Raw genomic sequence first — 9,470 nt, forward strand, 5'->3', positions numbered from 1 at the left:
ATCTTAAAAATGCTAACAACAATTATCATATTCTGCTGATGAAAATCCAACTGAATTAACTCAGATAATCTTTAATAGCTCACTAAATTAGCCAAATACATTATAATTACAAAAAATAACACTTTTCACATATGTCAAAAATAACCTCAGTTAAAATAATATTTATACTTTATGTAAATTAGCTAGAAATAATCTTATTTAGAAAGCATAAAATCTATATGAGCAAAACAATATACTCTACTAAGATAATGAAAAAGAACAGTTATCCGAGGGATTCCCATACATAGGCACTAGAATCAGACATGAGATTAAATCCTGACTCTGCCTCAGCTATGTGATTTGGGACAAGAGTCATAATTTCTCTAGGCCTCATTTGTGAAATGGGTAACATCATCGTACCTATCCCATAAGACTGTTTTGAAAATTAAATGATATACTGTTCATGTAGCACTTAATCCAATGCCTGGGACATAGAAGTTATTCAGTAAACACCAACAACTGTTATGATTATATTTCTACAAAGATATAAGTTCCTCTCAAATGAATATAAACATTCATTCAAAATCCTAAGGAAATTTTTCATGCAAATAGCATTCTAAGTTTCTTTTTAAAGAAGAAAAACCAGGTAAGAATTCCAAAGATGTATTTTGAAAAAAGAACAATTGATGAAGAGAGCTTTTTCCCTGTTTAAATTCATCACAAATTAACAATAATTCAAAAAATATTGCACTTGCAACAATTGACAAGTCATTGAACCAGAAAAGACTAGAAATAAACTCCAGTATACGTAGAGATTTAATTTATGATATAAATGGCATCACAAATTCTAGCAGAAGAATTGTTTTAAAAATCATGTTTAGACAATTAGCTAACTATGGGAAGAGGACATAATTTTAAATACTCAACATTCATTAAACAACGAAGTAAATTCCAGATGGAACAAGTTGCTATATGTACAAAATGAAACTGTAAAATAAGAAATAAAATATAGCTATATCTATTTGATCTGAAATTTTGGAATGACTTTCAAAGGATAAAAGCAATAAAAGTAATTAAATGGGAGGGAGAAAGCATCTTATTTTATTTGGTGAAATGTAGAATTTGCTTATAACATCAAAATTAAAAGTAAGTCATCAAGTGGAGAAATTGAGTACCACAAATCTACTAGGCAAATACCATTTTATTAAAATGAAAAGTATTAATTCGAAAAATGATAAAACCTCAAGAAAAAAATTAGTGAATATAAAGATACAATTTATAGAAATGTTTTAGTTTGTCAAGCTGCTGAAGGCAATATACCAGAAATGAGTTGGCTTTTATAATGGGGATTTATTAACTTGCGAGCTTGTAGTTCTGAAACTATGAAATCTGTCCTATGGCAAGGCACATGGCAACATCTGCTGGGCTGTCCCTTCTTCTCTGAGTCTCATTGCTTTCAGCTTCTTGGTTCTGTGGCTTCCACACTCAGCTTCTGCAGCTTTCTCTCTGACTCTCTTTCCACATCCATCCCATCTGTAAAGGAATCCAATAAAAGGATTAAGATCTACCCTGGCTCATGCCTTAATTGAAGTCCCACTATAATAAGTTTACACCCACAGGAATGAACTGAATCTAAAAACATGACTTTCTGGGGTCCATAAAGCTTCAAACTAACACATGAAGTATAAATCATAACAAATATATGAAAAATATCCAACCCCACTGAAAATCAAGAAATATCAATTCTAACAGCAACCATCTACCTCTATGTTAGATGTCAGTTCCCATCACTAGACTCAAATTCCCAATGTTACAGCCTGAAGAATTCCAATGTACACCACCTATTCCACTATTTTTATGAAACCTTAAGACTCCCCACCTCATGGCTCTATACAGCCTTCTGCCTCTCTGTGTGCTATTGCACCCTCACTCTAGACATGTATCATCTTTTAGCCTTGTCCCACCAATCCCCCTTTCTTCTAATAACAACAGTTCATTTCCTTTGGGGAATCACTTCTTCCTTATTGGGTGCAATATTGGTGGGACTGCAAATCAAGGTGTTCTGCTTTCCACTAGTCAAGAACTTGGCTTGTGATCCAGAGAGAGAGAGACCATTCAGAATGTTGCTCCCAGGGAACGTAGTTGGGAGAGTATTTTAGTTTGCTAAAAGCTGCAAAGACATTTTACCAGAAATGGGTTGGCTTTTACTATGGGGATTTATTAACTCATAAGTTTACAGTTCCAAGGCTGAGAAAAATGTCCAAATCAAGGCCTCATCAGGAGATGTTTTCTCCCAGCTATGGCTATGGGTGAGCAGGCTCATGGCAGAGCACAATGGACAATGGTGGTGTCTGCCAGGCTCTAACTTCTCTTCCAGGCTCTGTTGCTTTCAGCTTCTGGCTGCCTCCAGATTTCTCTCTGCTCCTATAGCTTTCTCTTTATTTTAGTGACCTTCTCTCTCCCATCTATAAATGACTTCAGAAAGATGACCAAGACCCATCATGGGCTATGCCCACTGAAGAAATCCAATCAAATGGCCTTCAACTGAATCCAATCCAATCAAAAGGTCCCACACCCATAGGAAATGGACCAGTATAAAAACATAATTTTCTGGGGTCCACAAAAAACTCAAACTACCGCAAGGAGAAAGAACATAAGTAAATAAGATTGTGCCAGATGGTGATTTGGGCCACAAAGAGCACAAAACAAAACAGGAGGCTTGAAAACCTACCTACAGCTGCTCTTACCACAGGGTCCAGGTTACAGTAGGGCAGGTTTGGCAAGCAGTGTCACCAGTGAACCCAATAAAGTCCAGTAGGAACCAATCTTAGAAGGTATTCAGTAAGCGAATAGTTTCATAAAAGCAGATGCTTCTATGTGGCAGAATTGCTGTGTCTATGGACTTCCATGAAGACTGTGCATTCTGAAGCTCAAGAAAATGTGCAGATGGGTGGCCTCTTTCTTTGCATTGGACATTCTGCCCCTGGACCTCATAATTTGTTGCAAGAATTCAGGTTGTTCCTGAAACAATCTTTATTTTTGTTGTATTGTGCAGAGAGAAATGAATGATTGTCTATTTTGAGTATTAATCGTCAGTTGTTTCCATGGATACCTGATCCACTTAGAAAGGAAGCAAGAGGCCAGATAATCTATATTAGGTTCCCCTTGGATGGAAAGTCCCAGCCCCAGGGAGGTAAAGCTGCAAATCCCACTACTATGGGCATGAATTGGTTAAGCAGTAAAACTCGAGCCGCTGTGGTTGGGAAATGGGAAAACATGTTTAATCATTTTTACAGCCGATGTAATAGCATCTGAGTTTCTTCTCAAAGTAGGAATCCATTTTCAGATCAGACCCCAATCAAAGAGTTGCTCTTATTGCAGAAAGGAGTGGAATTTAAACACATTGTCCACCAGAATCAAAACGAAGAAACAGCAGGCATAGAAGACTCACAGAAGCAGGTAGGGTCAGGGCCATCTGAAACCAGAAAGAATTCATTCCTGGGGCAATGATTTTTCAGAAATATTTTCCATAAATTGTTTATATTTATATCTGATTTTAAACAATAGTTTAGCAAGGATTTGATCTGCAATGTCACATTATGTCAGTGAGCAAGGGAAAAAGCATACCCTGGTGACTGACCCAGAATGAAAGTAATAGGGAACAAACATGAGAATCAGCAAAGCTTAAGCAACAAATGAAGAGAAATTGGGACCAGAACAAAACGTGTGGAGTCTTTTAATTTTCAAATTCCTTCCACTATTCCCTTAATCTGTAGAAGCATTCTTGGTCAAAGCTTAGTATCCATGAAGTTGGTTCCTAAGCCATTGTTTGTTCAAAACATGGTGACACTATCAGCTTTATGTGCAAGTCAATTCATTTTGAAAATTACTTTTAGAATTCCTACTATGTGCAAGACCTTGAAGCAAAATGGACCTTGCTTGCCAAGAGCACTCAATCTACTCACAATTTCAGAGACATCCATAAACTACCCCCAGGAGAAGGCAGACTGAAGGCTAGAGAATGGAGAAGGTGCTACGGAAATACAGGGTAAAGAGATTTTTTATTCTGCCTGGAGAATAATGAGTTTTGAATTAAGCCTTGATGTAAGGGCAGGAGTTAAATAAAATTGAGCTTGAGCTTCATCTGTTAGTTAAATGCAAGGTCACTGGCTAGTTAAGGGCAGGGTTAGTTTCAGAAAGAGAGCTGTTGAACTTTAGGAAGACTGCCACTTCCCTTTCTAAACTTCTAAGATCTAATCCTGCCCTGAAGCTCTTAGCACAGCCCAGTGTGAGCCCAAGCTCTCCCTTGTCTTTTTCTGGCTTTTCTACTCTGATGGCCTCTGGATTCTTCATCAAACTTTCCACAGTCCAGTCACATTAAACACATGGGCTGGAGACCCAGGATGAAGCCTCGACCAGTTTCTCTAGGCCCAGGATTTATCTCCTAAGGCCACTAAGCTCCAAACTCTGAATTTGTCCATTACGGCAAAATTCCTTAGGGACCCAACGTCATGCACAGATGACCTTCAGAAATGGAGGCTGAGTTTAAGGATAGCATAGAAAGTCCCCACTTCCCATGGCAACCTCCTATGGATACTGCAGTTTTTGGTTTATATTAGACCTCACTTCTTCTGGAAGCTCCTCTGATGTCCCCAGACCAAGTTGGTTGCACCATCTTTGTTCTTTCATATCACCCTGGGTTTACCTCAGTCACAGAACGGATCACACTACCTAGTAATGGTCTTCACTCCCTTCCTTCTTCACTAGGAGGTCAAGACTGTTTGGTGAATGGTCATATTCCTTGTGTCTGGCACAGTGATTGCTCCATATTAGACGTTTTAATGAACCTACAAACGAAAGAATGAATCAACCATACAGTTGAGTTCCAGCTCCTTTGACACTGGAATATGAAGTAGGATCAGCAGAAACTTAGAGAAGCAGCTCATCGTTCCTGAAGGAAAAAATTTTGCATGAGTATCTTCTCTTTATTGATCTTGAATTAATATTCCTACAAAGATAGGACTTGGTCAGGTGAGGATGCCACCACTCAGTTTGGAGGATCCTGTTGGTTGGAATTTATACCAAGTCACTCTGGAGAAGGATAGTCACCACACAGCAAATATTTTTTTTTTTTTAAAGATTGTGTGTTACATAAAAAATATAGGGGATTCCCATATGCCCCACCCTCTTGCCCTCTCATACTTCCCACATTAACAACATCTTTCATTAGTGTGGTACATTTGTTACAATTGATGAACGCATATTGAAGCATTGCTACTAACTATGAACTATAGTTTACATTATAGTTTACATTCTGCCCTGCATAATTTTATAGATTATGGCAAAATGTAAATGGCCCGATTTCATCCATTGCAATGTCATGCAAGAGAATCCTTATGTCCCAAAAATGCCCCCATATTACATTTATTCTTCCTTTTCCCTCCCCTCTGAACCTCTGGTGTCCACTGCCTTTATATCAGTGTTACAGGTTCTTTCATTGCTAGAATAGAAATAAGTCTGTAGTAGAATAATAATAAGTCTACTTTAGTCCATTGTTCATTCTACTGTCTTGAGGATTTGGAGGTGGTGACACCCACTTTGCTTCTAATTAAGAGGGGATTTAGATCCCATGGGGCAGATGAATGGAACTATCTTGCTTGCAGTTACAGGCACTCTCTGTTCCTTGGAATGGGAATTATCCATCATGATCTTGTTAGTTTTCTTGTGTGAATCCAGTGAACTTAACTCTGCTGAGATTCAGGGTTCAGCAGGCACATGAACAGACCAAAGATGTAAGTCTCTGGGACATATATTTAAAAAGCATAGTGCTAATTATAGGTTCAAGTAAAAGGGGCAGAAGAGAAAAAGAAGGCCATGTGACAACTGCAGCCAGATGCTACTCTGCTGGCTTTGAAGATGGAGGCCAGGAGCCAAGAAATGCAGCTCTAGAAGCAGGAAAATGCAAGGAAACTAATTCCTTCCTAAGCATTCAGGGTAGTACGGCCCTACTGACACCTTGATTTCAGCCCAGTAGAATGATTTCTGACTTCTGAACTCCACAACTGTAAGAGAATGTAAGTGTTGTTTTAAGCCACCCAGTTTGTGGTGATTTGTTACAGGAGCAATAGGCAACTAAGAGTCACTTCGGCCTCAGATGCTCCTCTTTTGATCCCTTGTCCATAGCTGAGATTCAGACAACAGGCCTTGGAGGTAAACTCCAAAGCACAAATCTTAGCGCCTTCATCCAAAGAGATGTATCTGGAAGCACTTTCCTCAGCAAGGTCCAGGGGATGTTGCAGGCTTTAGAGACTTGGTCAGCTCCCATCCAGACTCAGATGTACCTTCCAACAAGCTAGCTGTGCAGCCACAGGGCTCAAAACAATCACACACGTGCATACACACACGCATACACACAGACAAGCCCCATCCCCTTTGGGGCTGCTGGGACTCCTTAAATTGAAGCCTTAAGTGGGCTCAGTGGAAGATGGCTGGATGGAGTGGTAACCCTGCAGGGTAGAGCGCCTGGGGGTGAGTTAGCAGAGAGTGTATCCGCAAAAAGTATCCGCAAAAACTTTTTCCCATAAATAATGGAGTGCACATTGTTTTCTCTGAGAGAAAGACTTGGCCTCCACAACATTGCAAGCCAGGCTGTAATTTTCAGGGCTTTAAAATGCTAATAAGCATTCTGTATTAGATTTTCATAAGCACACTTAAAGGGTTTTCCTTATTAAACTTTCAAGATTGGCATTAGCATTTTAATTTCGAAAGATTTATTACATGATATTATTCCTCCTTTATCAGTAAACAAACACAGAACAGTTGGAAATGGAAACACTCCTACCATTGAGAGTCTTCCCTTTTGATAGGACAAGAAAAAATCTCAACAAAGAGCCATTGTTCCTGAGCAGTTTCAAGGCTACCCGCCCTGTGGTTTGAGAGCCCTCACCAGGCTGAGGCTTTCTGGGGAGGCTATCAATGAGCCTCCTTGTCTGGGCAGGCTCAGAAGCTTGGCTGGCCACCCAGGTAAACCCCACCCTTAGTCTAAATGATTCTGGGATGCTGGGACTCTCAGCCTAGCCTTTACAGGCACAGTGTGGCAGGCAGAGGAAAGAGCCTGGGGACATGGGGACAGTGTAGGAGGGTCTGTTCAGAAGAAGGAACCCCCAAGGCCCCATTCCAGGCCTCCCCTCCTCCAGGAAGCCTTCCTGGACTACTCCAGGCCACAGTGGTCTTTCCAGCGAAACTTCTATTCTCTTCTGTACAGGCAATTAAATGCTCATGGAGCCATGGACCGTCAGGGATAGAGGGGGCGTCAGGACCTCCAACCACAGTTCCCAAGTCATTGCCACAGGTCTTTGTCATCCGCAGAGGTACTTTGTTTGGACTGCAGGATGTTTGGGAAAATGTTTAAATAGCTGCCAGCATTTAGAACTAGGAGGAAACATTTACATAGAAAATCTAAAGTTCTTGCTTCTGTTGAAAACCAGTCGCTCAGGCAAAGCCAGGTGTGCCGTTCGTAAGAGATTGCCTCTCAGCACCAAACCCATCCTTTCACGCTTGGGTCTATGGAGCTTCAGCAGGGACTCTGCAAACCCTTCTCTTTTGCCACTGGTTCCCTGTTAGGTTCCGCCAGTAGAAGCTGCCAGAGCAAGCAAGCCTGTCAGGCTGGAGAAGGGAGAAGCGACACACACCTCCCTGTGTTGGTCCTCCGCCTCATTGTCAGCCCAACAAGAGCCCCTTCCCCTGGCAGGGCAACTGGTTCTGGTTTGTAATTTCTCCACATGCCCCAATCCAGCTGAGTTGCACCCCCTCACTTTGACTCAAGTGCCAGCCAGTTAGTACCCCCTTTTCTGAGGGGTCCCTGCTCTCAGCTTCTAAGTTAGCTCTGTCCAACAGAATTAGGAGGGCTGCAAATACAAAGCCACATAGGTCATTTCAATTGTCTGGAAGCCACTTTAGAAGGGCTAAAAAGAAGCAGCGGAAATTAATTTTAAGAGTAAATTTCATAATCAATATACCCCCAATATTAGCATGTAATCAATATTGTAAACTGATTATTGAGCTATTTTCCATTCTATTGTTCCTACTAAGTCTTGGAGATCCAGTGTGTATTTTCCACTCTCAGCACGTCTCAGTTCAGATTAGCCGCCTCTCCAGGGCTCAGCAGCCACAGGTAGCTGGGGGCTGCCACAAGGGACATCATAGCTCCCAATTCGGAAGACCCCATCCCTCCCTGGCTCCCCCAGCTCAGCATTCCCTCAACATTCCCCTTAGGCCTTTTCAGTTCTCCAAATCCTGCTGAACCATTCCTTGTAATAATTCTCCATGCTCAAATGACTGCAGTGATTTCTGTTTTCCTGATAGATCCTGGCCAATATGGTATTTGTACTAATAATCGTGGAGAAGCAGCTGCCCCCGCCACCCCATGGGTCCAGGGCTCACCCCTTCATCCCAGTCCCCACTCTCCCGTTCTGAGGCTGGATAGCAAATGTGTTGCTGTTTATCACTCTACTTCTGCTGGAATTATGAAGAGAGGGATAGTTCTGATATGTTCTCTTTCAAAAGTTAAAAATAAAAGAGAGAAAGAACAATTTTACCTATTAAGAAAAGTGTGAGTGACTGCATTTTGTTCCCCTGGAAGTAAAGCCTGCTCCTGCACTTTTTAGTCTGTAAGCAAGAGTTGTGTTTCTCACTATTATAGGTTGAATTTTGCCCCCCAGAAAGATATATTTGTGTCCTAACCCCCTAGTCCCCTGAATGTGACCTCCTTTGGAAATAGGGTCTTTGAAGACATGATTAGCTAAGATGAGGCCAAGCTCGAGCAGGGTGGGCTCTAACCCAACATGGCTGGTGTCCTTATAAGAGGAGGAAGTTTGGACCCAGACACAGCCACGGCATGGAGAAGGCGATGCGAAGATGGGCCAGGCAGAGATTGGAGTGATGCATCTGCAAGCCAAGGAACGCCAAGCAGGGCAGCAAACACCAGAAGCTAAACGAGGCGAGGAAGGACTCTCCCCTACAGGTTTCAGAGGCAGCATGGACCTGCTGACACTCTGATTTTGGGCGTCTAGCCTCCAGAACTGTGAGACAATCAGTTTCTGTTGTTGTAAGCCACTCAGGTTGTGGCCCCTTGTGACGTCAGCCCTAGGAAACGGAGGCACTTTACGTAGCTCCTTCTCGCACTTGCGTAATCTGTGGGCTCTGGGGCCTGCAGCCTCACTTCCACAGGGTACTGGTTAGAAGCTCTCAGAAGAGGCTGTCAACATCAGAGGGCCAGAGCTCACCAGGTGGCAGCTAACCTGAGGCCACCAGGTGTGGCTGGCGAGGTTGTAGGTGGAGCTGAGGACAGGTGACAACGACCACAATTGTGCTTTGGAGTTGACAAAGGACCTTTGGGTGCACTAGCAGGGTGAGGGCACCTTGCTCCTCTGAGAGAACTGCCCTATACCTGCTGTTCACAACACTCCCAGCCTTTGCCAAATCGGCTGCAC

This window comes from Dasypus novemcinctus, chromosome 1, assembly GCF_030445035.2.
Source record: "Dasypus novemcinctus isolate mDasNov1 chromosome 1, mDasNov1.1.hap2, whole genome shotgun sequence".
NCBI lineage: Eukaryota > Metazoa > Chordata > Mammalia > Cingulata > Dasypodidae > Dasypus > Dasypus novemcinctus.